General features: G+C 34.1%; 1 long non-coding RNA gene across 1 annotated transcript; it reads right to left on the bottom strand.

The window, feature by feature from the left end:
• Positions 1-5,443: 5,443 nt before the first annotated feature.
• Positions 5,444-16,159, bottom strand: LOC137822867 (uncharacterized). Its single transcript, XR_011083013.2, has 3 exons — positions 15,979-16,159; positions 15,510-15,568; positions 5,444-5,755 (listed from the first exon to the last, which is right to left on the bottom strand). It is a non-coding gene; the product is annotated as an uncharacterized LOC137822867 (long non-coding RNA).
• Positions 16,160-16,563: the final 404 nt, after the last annotated feature.

The raw sequence follows: 16,563 nt of genomic DNA, 5'->3' as shown, positions 1-16,563 counted from the left end.
TTCATGACTAATTTTTTTGTCAGTAAAGGAATAATCCATCAAACATCATGTGTCAATACTCCACAACAAAATAGTATAGTTGAAAGGAAACATGGTCATTTATTAGATGTAGCAAGAGCTCTTATGATACAATCTCATTTACCCAAAATTTATTGGTCATATTCTGTGATACATGCTGCGCATATTATAAACATGTTTCTCACACCTGTTTTAAACTATTCTTCTCCTCATGAAATACTTTTCAAAACTAATGCAAATTTTAATGGATTAAAGGTGTTTGGTTCTTTATGTTATGCTAGCACTTTGTCAACAAATAGAAGAAAATTTGATCCAAGAGCATCAAAATGTGTTTTTATTGGTTTTCAACGGGGGACAACAGGATATATTTTGTTGAATATTCAATCAAGAGAAATTTTTGTGTCTAGGGATGTTGTCTTTTATGAACATGTTTTTCCATACCAAAGGGTTCAAGATACTAGCAATGAAATTAACAATCCCGACGTTAATGATCAAATTTTGTTTGCCAAAGATCAATTTGTCTTAAGTCAGCTATCACAAGTCATTCTTGCACCTTGTGATAATACACCTTGTGATAATGTTGAAAATGTTGAAGATGGATGAAGCCTCTTCTCTACCTAGTGTTAGTTTGTGTTTGATGCAGAAAATAGCTAGTTTGTAATAGGTTTAGATGATCTTGTTTGTAGGCTTGTGGTTGTGTGTGGTTGCCTTTTGCTACATGATCTATCCTAGATGCCTAACCAAGCATAGATCAAGCACATGAAGTGGTTAAAAGTTTCTCCAAAAGCCTTTTAGAGTTTTCTCCTAAAATCAGGATACTGCACAAAAATGAATTTGTTTCTCTGTAAAAGAACAGGTTTATTCTTTGGTCTGCTGAAAGGTTTTTCGAAAGTTAGTTAGGGCACCAAAGGTACAACTCAGACAGTTATTTCAGTTAGCTGAGTTGGCAGTTTTCACAAAATAAATCTGTTAAGTTCAAAACTGAATATGTTGTTTTCATAACAGCTTTTCAACTGTTTTTTGAAAAGAAGTTAGAAACTGTTTTCTATATAAAGAAAAGCCTCCCTCACATGAAAGGATGCTGAGCAATTACGTTTTTGACATAGATCAAACAATTTCTATGTGAGAAGAAGGATTGAAAGGTTTTCCAAAGGGACTTTCAAGTGTGCTTGTTCTAGGAAACCTTTGATCTTGGTGAAGGTGCTGGTGCAGTTCTGCAGCAAATTGAACTACTGCTTTTGAGTTCTTGCATCTTCTTTTCAGGTGTAATCTTTCCTTTATTCTGGTTTGTAAAGGTGTAAGTGTTAGTCACTCCTTGATAGGGTTTCTTGGAGAGCAAGGTGTGCTGAAATAGGGTTTTTCAGCATTGGTTGTATTGTTCTTGTAGTGTTCAAGAACTGTTGTGTTTGTAAGTGATTGGTACTGTTTTTAGTGTATTCCACCTTGGGGTAAGGTGAAACTGGATGTAGCTCTGTATGAGTGAACCAGTATAAAAACCTGCTTGCCTTTTTCCTCTCATCGCTGCACTCATTTCTGGTTTTGCTTAATTCTGTCAAGAACTAAATCTGTTCTTTTGAAATCGAATCTGTTAATTCTGGGCTTAAATAAAAAATGTTCTTCCTGATTTGTTAAAGCTCTCTGATCATAAACAAGGCATTTGTATATGATGTTTTAACTGATCTGTGAACAAATAGTCTATTCATTAAAACCTGAGAAAGATTCATTCTCATTAAAACCTTGTGTTGAATGAATGTGATTGATTGCTTAGCATATCTGTATTCTTCATACTCATAAAATCCAACTAATCTGATTCTGTTATAACCTTCTGTTGATTACAATTTTAATTTGAACAAATTCAAATTGTATTAGACTGCTCTGAAGAATCAATCTGTTTCATGTAAAAGCAATCTGTTCTTTTGCCTCTGATATACTGAAAATTGTGTGTTCTTGCAAAAATTTTATAAGCTCAATTCACCCCTCCCCTCTTGAACTTAGACTCTAATAGACCCAACAGAAAATAGTAGTGATAATAATTGTGAGTCACAAATTGAGGTTTCAGAAGAAGATTGTTCCCATATAGACCAAAACCTCAATGAAAATCATGATATAGAACAAAGTTCTGAATCAGATCCATCTGTCCGAATGAGCACAAGAATAAAAAATCACCTGAGTATTTAAAGGATTATCATTGTAATCTTAATGTTTCCAGTACATCTTCAAGCGTTAAATATCCTTTGAATTCTGTTTTGTCTTATAACAATTTATCACCTTCTTACAAATCTTTTGTTATGTCTATTTCTTCACATGTTGAGCCAAACACTTATTCTGAAGCTGTGAAACATGACTGTTGGAGAAAAGCTATACAATGTGAGATATCTGCTTTAGAGTCAAATCAAACTTGGGAGACTGCTCTTCTGCCTTAGAACAAAGCTGCCATAGGTTGCAAATGGATATTCAAAATAAAATATAAGGCTGATGGAACAGTTGAAAGGTATAAAGCAAGGTTAGTGGCAAAGGGATATACACAAACAAAAGGCATTGACTACCTCGATACTTTCTCTCCAGTAGCAAAGATGACCACCATAAGGTTTCTTCTTTCTTTAGCTTCTATTTATAATTGGGAATTGAAACAATTAGACATAAACAATGTCTTTTTACATGGAGATTTGAAAGAAGATGTATACATGGTTGCTCCTCCTGAATTGACTTCTATTCCATCAGGAAAAGTTTGTAAACTAAAAAAGGCTTTATATGGCCTTAAACAAGCCAACAGAGAATGGTTTGCCAAACTGTCATCATTTTTGCTTTCTATGGGATATACTCAATCTATGAATGATCATTCCTTGTTCATTAATTCTTTTGAAGGATCTTTTACAGCATTATTGGTATATGTGGATGATATAATATTGGCAGGAAATGATAAAGAAGAGATTGTTCAAATCAAAAAGCCTTGAATCAGACATTCAAGATTAATTGGGAATTTAAGATACTTTCTTGGTCTAGAAGTAGCAAGACGTAAGACAGGAATAATGGTAAATCAAAGGAAATATGCATTGGAATTATTAACCGATGCAGGTCTTTTACCCTGCAAACCTGCACCCACTCCTATTGATAATCATGAGAAATTCTCTTCTACTGGAAGTATTCCTTTCACAGATATTCAAGCCTACAGAAGATTGATTGGAAGGCTTATGTATCTCACTAATACCCGACCTGACATAACATTTTTTGTGCAACAACTTTCTCAGTTTCTTGCTAAGCCTACAATTGTTCACTATAATGCAGCGATTAGAATTCTCAGATATATCAAAGGGGCTCCAAGTCTTGGTCTATTTTTCTCTTCCACTACTTTTGTTCATCTCAAAGCCTTTTGTGATAGTGATTGGGACACCTACAGTGATTCAAGACAATCAGTGTCTGGTTTTAGTGTGTATCTTGGGAATTCTCTCATATCTTGGAAATCAAAGAAGCAAGGAACAATATCAAAGAGTTCTTGTGAAGCTGAATACAGGGCAATGGCCACTGTTACATGTGAAATTCAATGGCTAACTTATCTTCTTCAAGATTTCAAAGTTCCTTTTGAGCAACCATCTCTTTTATATTGTGACAATGACTCAGCAAGATACATTGTAGCAAATCCAGTATTTCACGAGCGTACAAAACATATAGAAATAGATTGTCACGTGGTTAGAGAAAAATTAAAGAAGGGTCTCATCCATTTGTTTCCCATTTCCACCACAGAGCAATTGGCTGATATTTATACCAAAGTTTTAAGTCTTCAATCTTTTAAGAATATTTGTTCCAAGCTGGGTCTCATCAATATTTGCTCTCCAGCTTATGGTGGGGTATTAAAGGATACAGATACTAAAGTTACAGAAGGATCCTAATATTAATTGGAAGAAGTCTTTTCTAATTATCAGTTGTTTCTCATTATAGAAAAGAATAATTGGGTGTCTTTTCTAATTATCAGTTATTTCTCTTTATAGAAGGGAATAACTTTTATTTTATCTTTGTGTGTTATGATTGTAGTATTTAATATTGATTATTTCCTTCTTTAGTTAAACCCTAGAATGAGTGTACTACTTGTATATATTCAGACAATTTGTTTTGATTTGGATAACAAGAAAGAAGAGATATCCATTCTCATATTCTTTGTCTTCAGTTTACTTTTTTGTTCATCTCTGTTCCCTTTTGTTCATCTCTATTCTATTTTGTAATAAAGAGTGAGGAGTTTGCAAGGACGGGAGCTTAAGAACAGTACAACCAACCGACAGAAGATGATAGAAGAATCCTCTCAATAGTTCTCTAGACCACAACCCTCACATGAAAAAATCATATAATAAAATAAAATATTATTATTTTAAAAGGACCAAAGGATTAAACTAAAAATTGTAAATGAGATACACCATTAAAACTAGTGTCATATGCTTTAATATACTAATTAGAGGTTGATCTACATATAGTCATGACAAATTTTTGTACTCACACTAAATGCCTGTATATTTATCCTCAATAGAATAATGTATGGATTTTCAACGATAATAAATGCTTTTGTTTTCTAATTGTGATAATGTGAATCTAAACACCCAAGTAATGTGACCTAATCTACAAAATAACATTTTAGCTTCTTCCAATATATAATCATCGAATTGCAAGTAAATTAGTAAACTATTGCGCCACGCACTATTGAATAGATATTATAATCTTTAACATATAATCCAAAATTTCATAATTATACAATGGATATTGTAGTTACACAAATTACAAGGAGAGGAGAGTGTTTTCGCCTTCTACTTTGCTCTTATCTATCCTTATTCTCTCCGTTAACTTCTTCTCTCAATCACTCTTATTTTTTTATTTATTTATTAGTTTTTTCGGTTTAAGATATAGTACCTACAGAAATTCTTCAAAACTTAAGTAAATATTTTTTTGTTTTAATCATTCATTAACATCTAACCACTAAATTAAATGCTCATGCATTTATACTACTCAGTAATATATTTATTAGATTTGTCACTTTATATTAAAACTTTTGTTTATCTTTTTTAATTATTTTTTATTTTTTTAATTTTGTCCTTAATATTTAATTGATTTTATTTATTATATATATATATATATATATATATCTTTTCACATATGAATCTTTGTTTCTTTTGACTTCTCGGCCTCTTCACCTTCTCGCATGGTCACTTCAGATATGAAACCTATGGGTGGAGATACCAAAACATGCACTAACCAAAGAGGATAAAGAGAAAGTGTAAAGAGCCTTGCCATGTTGAAGTAATTAGTGAAAGAAAATGTTTAAGGGGGTTGGTTAACTATAGAATGTGAGGAGTTGTGATTTATAAGGAAAAAAAAAGATTAAGTGAGGGACACATGTGAGTTACTAAGTTTATGACATTCTTAACCTTGCATGGCTAAGACTTCCAAATTTATAACACTTCATAAGCTTTACGGGCTCACCTAGCTTCATGTTTGGTATAATCTTTCATCAACATTTCTTTGAGACTACTAGAACAAAATACTTCATTAACGGTACATTGGAAAGTACAATGGTACATCACTACCGTTGAAAGTACAACTGTACATCACTATGCCTTCCAAAAATATTGGCATCTCATGGAATCTTTAAGACGGTTGTATGTAAAGTTGTAGCAACTTCCACCAATGTCGTCACAGGATCATCAATGTAGAATATTTTCTTCTTTCACAGAGACAGTTTTGTCTGAGGTTCCTGCTACTCATTAACAAACAAAAAAATACTTACATTAGTTAGAATGTAATATATATATGATATATAATTCTATTAGTATTAGTGCAAAGATATAACGTAAAGTCTATAGCTCTGACGAGATGTCTAGGCCAGACAACGAAAGTATGTAATGCCTCTGCTACAATTATGACCTCTGATGTCAACACAAAAACTACAACATCACCATAAACGACCTTCTCCACCGTGACCTTTATGAAATTAGAAGGAAGAGACACATTGTGACCCCTTCATAACACTTACCCAGGGCAACAAGTCGGGTGAAAGAATTACACTCCAAGTGAGTCTTTGTGCGTTTGCACTTCAACTCCCACTCAACATGTTATATCCAGAGTAAACACTAATATAATAAGATTTCATATTAGAATACAAAACATTATATAATGAATAAGTAATAATAAATGTTAAATGAAACTGTCATACCTATCTATAATGTGTTTAAAATAGGTAGGGGTTTTTTATGCAATGAGTAAAACCATGCAGCGGTATGATCTTGAACATATATGATCAATAGTTGTCAATGACACCTATATAACAAATCAGTTAGTTTCTCTTATGTCAATAATTTAGTATAACTTATTTAATAAATAAAGACTTACTCATGGATGTACGGAGCAAAATAAATTTGTTTTTCTCCATTCTTTAAGGCAGTGGTGATGTATGTTTGTGTTTCTAGCTTTTTGTTTCCAATTAATTGAATGACTTGAGGGTCTAAAAATCCATATATATTGTGTTTCCCCTCGTCGAAGCATAATCCACACAAATACCTAAATTTCAATAAGGTAGTACTAATATATTTAATAAATCAAAAGTATAAAGATTTTAATATTTGAACTTACATCATCCATAATTGCAGAAATGTTATGTTAATCAACGGATGCAAGGTCCAACAAATCAGACTTGTGAAAGTACAACGGTACATCACTATGCCTTCCAAAAACATTGGCATCCCATGGAACCTCTAAGACGGTTGTATCTAAAGCTGTAACAACTTCCACCAATGTCACCACATGATCATCAATGGAGAATATTTTCTTCCGTAGAGGCAATTTTGTCTTAGGTTCAACAAACAAATACTTAAATTAGTTAGAATGTAATATATCTGATATATAATCCTATTAGTATTAGTGCAAAGATATATCGTAGAGTCTATAGGTCTGACGAGATGTCTAGGCCAGACAACTAAAGTATGTAATGCCTCTGTTACAATTGTGACCTCTGATGTCGGCACAGGAACTGCAACATCACCATAAAGGACCTTCTCCACCGTGACCTTTATGAAATTAGAAGGAAGAGGCACATTGTGACCCCTTCATAACACTTACCAGGGCAACGAATTGGGTCAAAGAATTACACTCAACATATAACTCGCATTGGCTAGTTGAGAGCCAAAGTCATCTCCCGATAGATCAACCGCCGAACAACTCCCTTTAGTGTTGACTTTCTTAATAGGAGGCGAAGGTGGTTCATCTTCTACCGTAGTAGGTGTTGTTGTGAGAGTCTTAAACCCTCCCACTGCTTTTCGAACTCCCTTTCCATTCGCTTATTAAACTCATCTATTACGCTTTCTCTAAGCTCTTAAGTTACCTCGGGCTTTATCTGTTCACGTAACTGTAGTAAATACTCTTGGCTAGGTTGACTGGACGATTGTTCCTTGCTATGTGATGAAGGTCCAAAGTATAACCGAATCCGAACCCCATATCCAACTACACAAACACGTCTAGGGTGCTCAGGTCGTCCGAGAGCAACATTAAGAATATCTTTGTGACCACATGGATTAAAAGTCCCCTGTGTTGATTGCTCAGCAAGAGAATTCTAAAACAAATGAAAAGAAATTGTCAAACTTCAACACATTGAATTTAAAATAACACATAGAAACATATTTCTTACAATTTGTTCAACTGTTTGTTCTATAGACTTAGAACTCCATGTCCCTGGTGGCTTTATACGGGCACCCTTCCACATCTCATGTCGGAGTGGTGGGGAAGGAGGCCTCAAAGAATCTACACTATTCATTTCATCAATCGAAGTAGAATGTGCTTTAATCTTTTCTTCAAACATCTTCTACTCTAACAACTTATAACGACCACGGGACAATAAGTGTGGGGTATCATTATGTGTCTGACCAGCTTTTGCTTTGTTTCGAACATCCTATCATCAACATTTAATAGAAACTATATCCACATATAACAAGTGATATTAACCTACCATTTTTCAGTTTGTCAAATCTGCACAAACTGCTGCCAAGTTTCTTCATCAATGAATGCATATTTTGTATAATGATTATCTTCTTTCCTTTCACCATATATAAAATCTATTGCCAATTTTGATTTGAACTGACGAAACTTAACACCCACATCAGAAAGAACCTTCGCTTTCAAGGTTTCCACATTCGGGATCTTGTAATGCGTCTACATTATTTGGGATAATTAGTTCATAAATAAGAACAAAGTAAAAAAGAACTTTAGATTGAATAAAGTAAAAACAATTACATACTAGAATATCCTGTCAAATTAAATCATGTTTCTCTCGTGTTCGGTCACGTGATCCCAGGACTCAGTTAAGATAGAGATCCTTTCACGAGACATTACTCCGAGATAACTCCTAAATTTCTTTGCATATGGCCCAATGGTCACATCAGTGTTGACATCAATAGACAATGATATTTTGTCATATTTATTTATCTTCTTAAACACATTCTTTAATCTTGTAGGTCCTCTACCAGTTTTTGAACGAGAAACTTTATCATTTGTCATGTTCATATTATCAAACAAATATGATAAGCATCAAGAATATGAATTATAATAAAATTTATATATTGTAAAACTAAACATGGATCACATACACATACAAATATATATTCCTTCGTTTACCACCTTCAGAGTGCCACATGCGGTGCTCAGACACGTAGGTGGACAGTTTTTGGTGTTTCTTGCTGGCTGACTTGAGCGTCGGAGTGCACACGGCCGCTAGGGCGCCTCTTTGTCCTCTTTTTTGCAGGAATCCATAGGCAACCAGTGGGAAGGTGTCCCTAGCTGACGGTTGAGGTCGCGCACGAAGACGTCCCGCTCAACCGGACGGAACAGCGGGTGTTGGAGGCTTTGACGTTGCTGCCTTGATAAGCCTTGGAAAAATACATATGTACGAGAAACTTCCCTTACGACCTTCCTATTCCCTGCCTCCCCACCTAGGGAGTTCATAACACCGTTCTCACAGGCGATCTTAGGGACAACAATCCCCAGCACGTTCATAGGGCCTAAGGTGACCTTCACAGGGATGGAGGATCCCGAAGCACACCTCACGGCGTTCCACACGCAGATGATGTTGGTTGGTGGCTCTAATGCCGTAAAATGCAAGCTCTTCATGAGCACTTTGACGGGGATGGCCCTGGATTGGTTCATCAGCCTCCCAGAGGGTCACATCACGTCCTTCGCACAACTCTCACGACTATTTAGAGAACAATATTTAGCCAACAAGGCCCCAGCCCCGGTCTCGTATGACCTTTTCGACGTAAAACAATTCCAAGGGGAGACCCTGAAGGAATACATAAGTCGTTTCGGAGCGCAGGTGGTAAAAGTGGGTACCACATAAGAGCCCATGATCGTGTACGCATTTAGAAAGGGGGTGCGTCCCGGATCTTTTAGCAAATCGCTCAACCGCAGCCGCCCCAAAACATTTGCTAAAGTGAGGCGTCGGGCGCTAGAGCACATAGCCTTGGAAGGCGAGCCATACGAGAAGTGTATGATTGCTGCACCTGCGCGACCAAGGGCGCAGATACGCACACAACCTGCCAGGGTCCACGAAGCTACCACAGAGAAAAGAAGCTCAGACAGGAAGTGCACTTACGAGACGAGAAGGGCCCCGCCAAGGGGGCGAGCCGAAGGAATGAAAGAAGGAAGTAGATCGCTAAGGCACAACTTTGTGGTGGAGCTCAAAGACCTCATCATCGTGCCTAACATAGCTGACAGGTTGAGGCCACCAGTGAAGTCTGACAAAATTCTGGGGCCTCACAAAGAATCATGGTGCGAATTCCACGAGGCGTTTGGACACTACATTAACAACTGTTTGGCGTTGGGCTATCAGTTGGACGAGCTTGTGAAGAATGGTTTCTTGAAAGATTATCTCGCTGGGTCCACCGCGACCACAGCCCCGGCGACGCCTGAGGAAAGTCAAGCGCATAAAGTCTCAACTCACGGAGAAGTGCACACCATCTCTGACGGCTTTTTTGGAGGAGGGCCCGCTGCCTCCCAACGGAAGAAATATGTGAGGTCAGTAAGTACGATTGTAGAAGAATTTCCGGATGACCCATGGGAGTCAGATCTCGTTTTCACGAGGGCTGACCTGCGGGATGTGGTCCCACACGACATTAACCCAGTGGTCATTTCAGTAGTCACGACAGGAAGGCATTTCAGTAGTCACGAGCACAAACTAAGGCATTTAAAATCATGCAAGAGTCTAGCCAAAGCAGGGAATAGGAAGGTCGTAAGGGAAGTTTCTCGTACATATGTATTTTTCCAAGGCCTCAGCATTGTATTCCAGGTTTATCAAGGCATCAACGTCAAAGCCTCCAGCACCCGCAAAGATCCGGCAAGCCTTCTGATCCCTCGGAGGCAACTTCTTAAGAGGTTTGGACTTCAGGGCTCTGGCCTCCCTCACCCAATACAGGGGAAAGTCGTCTAGAGCAGAGGGCACAAGGTCGGAACAACAAACCTTGAAGAACTTGCCTTTCCACCCCGTGAAGGATTGCTGGAAGGGGGTCAACAGGACCCTACCGGGAACATTGCTCAGTGTCACCCAGAGGTTATTTCTTTGCCTTTTCACTTCGAAGAAGTGAAGAAAGATGTCAACGGAGGGTGCACACCCTTGGAAACCGAACAGAATGTTGAAGGCTTTGGCAAAGGCCCAGCTGTTAGGTTACAGTTGGGCTGGGGCAGCATTGATCTCCGTCAGCAGTTCTCTCTCGAACCTATAGAAAGGCAGGCGCACACCGACGCACTTAAAGACCACCTGGTAGAAGTAGAAAAAAGGGAACTCCATTGTTGGCTCGCTCGTCCCCACACACCGGCTCTCCTAGGGTACAAGGAAGCACGGCGATATCGTCATCGTATCTCTTCGGGAAGGCACGGTGATCGTAAGTGCTCGGGTCCCCCACATGTTCCCTCCGGGCCCTGACGGAAAGTAAGCTCGAGCACTCGTCAAGAAGTTCGCGCGAAGTCCACGCGTAAAGATCCTTAGGGTTGACTCTAGGAAAAGGAGGGTTGGTAGACATGTTGGCACAAGCTGTAAATGAAGGAACTAAAAGATCAAAGAAGAAAGGTTCAGTAGTAGTATAGAAGGGAAGTGTCAACGAGAAAAGAATGCAAGAAGAACTCTTTGGAAGGAAGATGAACGGTGCGAAGAAGATGCGAAAACGTAGAAACGATGAGTGCAAGTACGAGATTTCAAAGACCCAAACATTACAGTTGAGGCGCCAAAGGACACAAAAAGGGCACCGTGCAATTGGGCCACGTGTCACAAGATTAAGGCACGACCTGAAAAGTCACTTTTCTTGCTCAGAGAATATCACATTGTCAGAGTCCTCGAGGGTGCGCTGCGCCGACGGTGCAGAAAATGTCACGTCAACCAGTCAAGGAGTGACGCGTCATCAAAGTATCACAAGGACAGCGGGGGCAAGGCCTTAGCCTTAGTCTTTTCTCTGAAACTAGTTTCAGCTCAAGACTGGGGGGCTTGTGTACTGTCCCGTCATCGGGCATTGACCAAAGGTCAGAGTCAACGCGTGGTGGGGGGCCCTCGAGGGACCCAAGGAAGAGAAGTTAACAGGTTAACCGCTCGAGTTAGTGCCTCGCATAGCCGTCGCCCAAGGAAGGCATCGCCCAAAGAGAGACTTCGCCGAGTAAAGACATCGCCCGAGAGGCTTCGAGCCTCGGCCATACAGAACAGAAGTAAGGTGAAGAGAAGGGTGGCTTCAAGGCCATGAGTCTAGCACCAAAAGGGGATATTCTGACTGGTGAAGTACCCATGCCACCGCTGGGAGACCCTGGAACAGATACAACCCATGAGGGGGCCATAACCAGGGGAGAACCACGTGCATGGTACTAGGGAAAGGTAGATCCACCCCCAGGGCAAGTAACTAGTGATTGGGGCGCATGAGTTGGCACCCAGAAAGTCAACCCACGTGCCAGAAGCACTTCGCAAGGGCTCACGTGATGGAATAACCCTAAGTTGGGTTGCGGCGCTGTGGGACCCTCTGCACAGAATAACGATCAAGTCAGAAGGGCACGTGGTAAGGCACACGTGCTCATTAAAGTTCCAGTGAAAGATTGCCAAGGTACGCGTTAATTCAGTTAAGATTCGAATGTTCCAAAGAATGTTTTTATACGCTTTCAATGCGCTTTAACGCGCTTTAAAGATGAGAGGTGTATAAAAAGGGACCTGGGGAGCATTTGAGGGGGAGAGACTTTTTACCCTAATACACGCAGATACACAGAGAAAAACCCTAGTTGTCTCCGCGGCACACTCACAGTGAGCACAAGGCAATTAGGGCAACACAGTTTTAGCCCTTCAGTACTAGTTATTCAGTTACACAGTTTTCAACCACCCTCAGAGCATTCGTTCAAGTGTTCCGATACGGGGGTGCATCACCTTTTGATGTTTCTCACTAGCTGACTTGATTGTCGGAGTGCAAACGGCCGCAAGGACGCCCCTTTGTTCACTTCTTTTCAGGTACTCACAGACGGAGCAAAACGAAGGTGCCCTAACTCGCGAGGACAAGCCACGCGCAAAGACGATTCTGGTCAACCGGCGGAAACATTAGTATATTATTTTTATTGTTTATTATTATTATTATTTTATTTTATTAATAATATAATAAAAAATTATGTTAGTTCAATTAGTTTATAATTAATATTTGTATCTAGATAAATTTAATATTATTTAAAATTATTTTATTTGTATTATATTATGTTATATATATTAACTATATATATTTTAGATATATAATAATATTATTAATAATGGTAATTATGATTATTCTTATGAAAAGTTAATATATTTTAAAATTAATTGAATATTTAAATATTTTTGTAAAAATAATTTTACTTTTAGAAATATTATGATATATGAATTAATAACATATAAAAACATTCAAAATGCATTAAAAAAATATTAAGTAATAATAGCTAGCAATAAAACATTAACATCTAATAAGATGCATCACGTAACATTGTTTGACATGAAAAATAAGAATACATAATCATAATATAGTCATTCTCGTTAATCATGATCAATCTAATTCATTTGATCTTCTAATCTGTGCATCATTTAAAATCCTGTCAAAACGTATGTATGTTGATATCCAAATTCATGTTCGTCATTATTTTCTGGACATTTTGAATCTCACTCCAAATTTGGGTTATGGGAATTTAGATTGATGTTGCCTCGAATAACATTGTTATAAATTGCAATAATGGTTATGTAGATGCGAATTGTTATTGTTATCCATCATCGATACAATTATGTCTTATATAAGCTAGGGTTACAGTTCTTATTAACATAATAACTAACTATATTAATACACAAAAATTAATTTATAAATAAGTATAACATTCAAATTTTAATATTAATAATATATCAACATAATATTAATATAAAAAAATCATATAAACATATCAATAAATTCAATATAAAGATTACAAATTTCTTAAATATTATACATATACTAACAAATTATAAACATAATCAATAACCATAAAATAATAGAAAACACAAAAATTTAACCATCATAATTTAATAAAAAATAGAAAAAAAATTAATACAAAATTATAACTCATAAACATAATAATTATACAAAAAATATATTAATATAAACATAATAACAAATAAAATAAAAAAAGAATTTCAAATAATTTCTTAAAATATTAAATATATACTATAAAATTAAAAAATAAAGCACATCTTATATAAATAAAAAAATATTAGTTTTTAATATTAAAAAAATTATAATAATAAAAAAATAAAAAATACTAAAAAAAAATTAACGTAATTAACAATAGAAAAAAAATTATAATCAAATAAATTATAAATTATAAATTATAAACATAATAATTATATAAAAAATATATTAATATAAACACAATAACAAATTAAATAAACACATAATTTCAAGTAATTTTTTAAAATATTAAAGATATACTATAAAATTTAGAAAATAAATTACATCTCATATAAATAAAAAATATTACTTTTTAATATTTAAAAACTTTGCAGTAATAGAAAATAAAAAATACTACAACAAAAATGTAACTATAATCAGTAATTAAAAATTAAAAAGTTTCATAAAAAATTATAATCAAATAAATTATAACTCATAAATATAATAATTATAAAAAATGTATTAATATAAACCGAACAACAACTTAAATAAAAACTGAATTTCAAATATTTTCTTAAAATATTAAACACATATTATAAAATTATAAAAAAAAATTCAGATGTTATATAAATAAAAAATATTATTTTCTAATATAAAAAAATTAGTAATGAAAAATAAAAAATACTACAATAAAAAAATATAACTTAATTAACAATAAAAAATATAATCAAATAAATTATAAACCATAAACACAAAAATATATTAATATAAACACAACAAATTAAATAAAAATAGAACTTCAAATAAATTTTTAAAATATTAAACATATACTATAAAATTAAAAAATAAACAACATCTTATATAAATAAAAAGTATTATTTTTAATATTAAAAAATCTTATAGTAATAAAAAAATACTACAACAATAAAAATGTAACCATAATAAGTAATTAACAAAGTTTAAAAAAGATATAATCAAATAAATTATAATTCTTAAAAATAATAAATATAAAAAAAATATTAATATAAACACAAAAAAAGTTAAATAAAAATAAAACTTCAAATAATTTCTTAAAACATTAAAACTGTACTACAAAATTGGAGAATAAATCAGAAACTAAATTGGATTGTATATAAATCAAAAAATTATTGTTTTTTTAATATTAAAAAACCTGCACTAATGGAAAATAAAAAAATATTACAACAACAAAAATAAATAAAACGCAATTAACAATAAAAAAAATTATACAAAATTATAATCAAATAAATTATAAATCTTATACACAAAAATATACTAATATAAACACAACTACCAATTAAATAAAAACATAACTAATTTCTTAAAACATTAAATATATATATTATAAAATAATAAAAACTTATATAAAAGAAATACATTTTAATATTAAAAAATCTACAATAATAAAAAAATAAAAAATACTATAATAACAAAAATGTAACTAATTAACAATAGAAAAAAATTTCATAAAAAAATTATAATCAAATAAACTATAAATCATAAACATAATATATTAATATTATAAAATACAGTAATTTTTTAAAATATTAAACATATATTATAAAATTAAAAAATAAATATACATAAAGTAGGTAATTAAAATACTAAAATAAAATTATAACAAACTAAATCATACTGATATAAACCTAAGAAACCAAAATATATTGACATAAACAGCACAATAAATTAAATATAAACATAACAAACAATCATATTTTTAAATATTTTAAAAATAAGAAATAAAGTATAACCAAAATCATATAATAAATAAAAAATAGTGAAAATTAAACATGTAACTGCAATCAAGATGAAACAAAAACTATTTGAACTTACTGAAAATTTGAAGAGCAGCTCGAAATATCCCAACACACCTTCAAATCAAGTAGCAACACCTTAAAAAATGAAAAATACATTATTAGATGCAATGCAATGTAAAATCGATTTTTGTAAACATAGAAATAGGCGTCAAATCGATTTAGGTGTATAAGGGAAGACAAAATGGATTAAGGAACTTAATACATACTCAACACAATTAATTAGGGTACCAGAAAAAAAAAAGGAAACCTCCTATGAAATCGATTAACTTGCTTAATATATATGGAAGAGAATCGATTAAGTTTGTTCCGTATAAAAAGAAAACGAAAATCGATTATGTTTAAGATACATACACAACAAATCAATTATGGCTCACATTATAAACAATCCATACTCAACAACACAGATATTGAAAATGGATTGTTTTGACTGTGGTTTAAGTATCAAAATCGATTATGTTTACCAAAAAAATTTCTCCGGTGCTTACCTGGTAAGAACAAACAAAGGTCTGTGGCGCTGAGAAGAAGCAACAGTGTGAGAAGAAGAAGAAAGAAGTGAGAAGAAGCTCAATAAATGTAGAGAGTCCTATTTAATTTGAATTCCATTGAACTTCAACTACCAAGTCAACACAAAAAGAAGTGTCCGTCAGGAATCTATCTCTGCCTTCTGTGTCACTGCATTCATCAAATCAAATCTTCAGATGCACAACTTGGGAAAGATCACATACATCCCCAAAAATAGGGGTAAAGACTGTATTTTCCAATTTGGTGACATGACTTTCCTTACTAGAGTTGTGTTTTCTGAGAGATAGTATTTATACGCCTTTGAATTTATAAAATATGTTAATAACTTTGATTATCAAATATTAAGTTGACGACTTCAATAAGAATGTAAAACAAATATTTTTTTTAAATTATCCAGATAAACTGCAGTTTTGGTTAATTCCCACCATGGAATGGATATTAAGTGCTTGCCTATTACCTATAAGTGTTTAAACCAGCGTTCAGAAGTACCATTTTTACTCCACACCATTTCCAAACTATAACAACAATGGAATCCCTTGCTAATATAA

Source organism: Phaseolus vulgaris, chromosome 9, assembly GCF_051622355.1.
Source record: "Phaseolus vulgaris cultivar YP4 chromosome 9, ASM5162235v1, whole genome shotgun sequence".
In the NCBI taxonomy this organism is placed as follows: Eukaryota; Viridiplantae; Streptophyta; class Magnoliopsida; order Fabales; family Fabaceae; genus Phaseolus; species Phaseolus vulgaris.
Note: the sequence above shows the minus strand (reverse complement) of the source record. Positions and strands in the feature narration are given on the sequence as shown.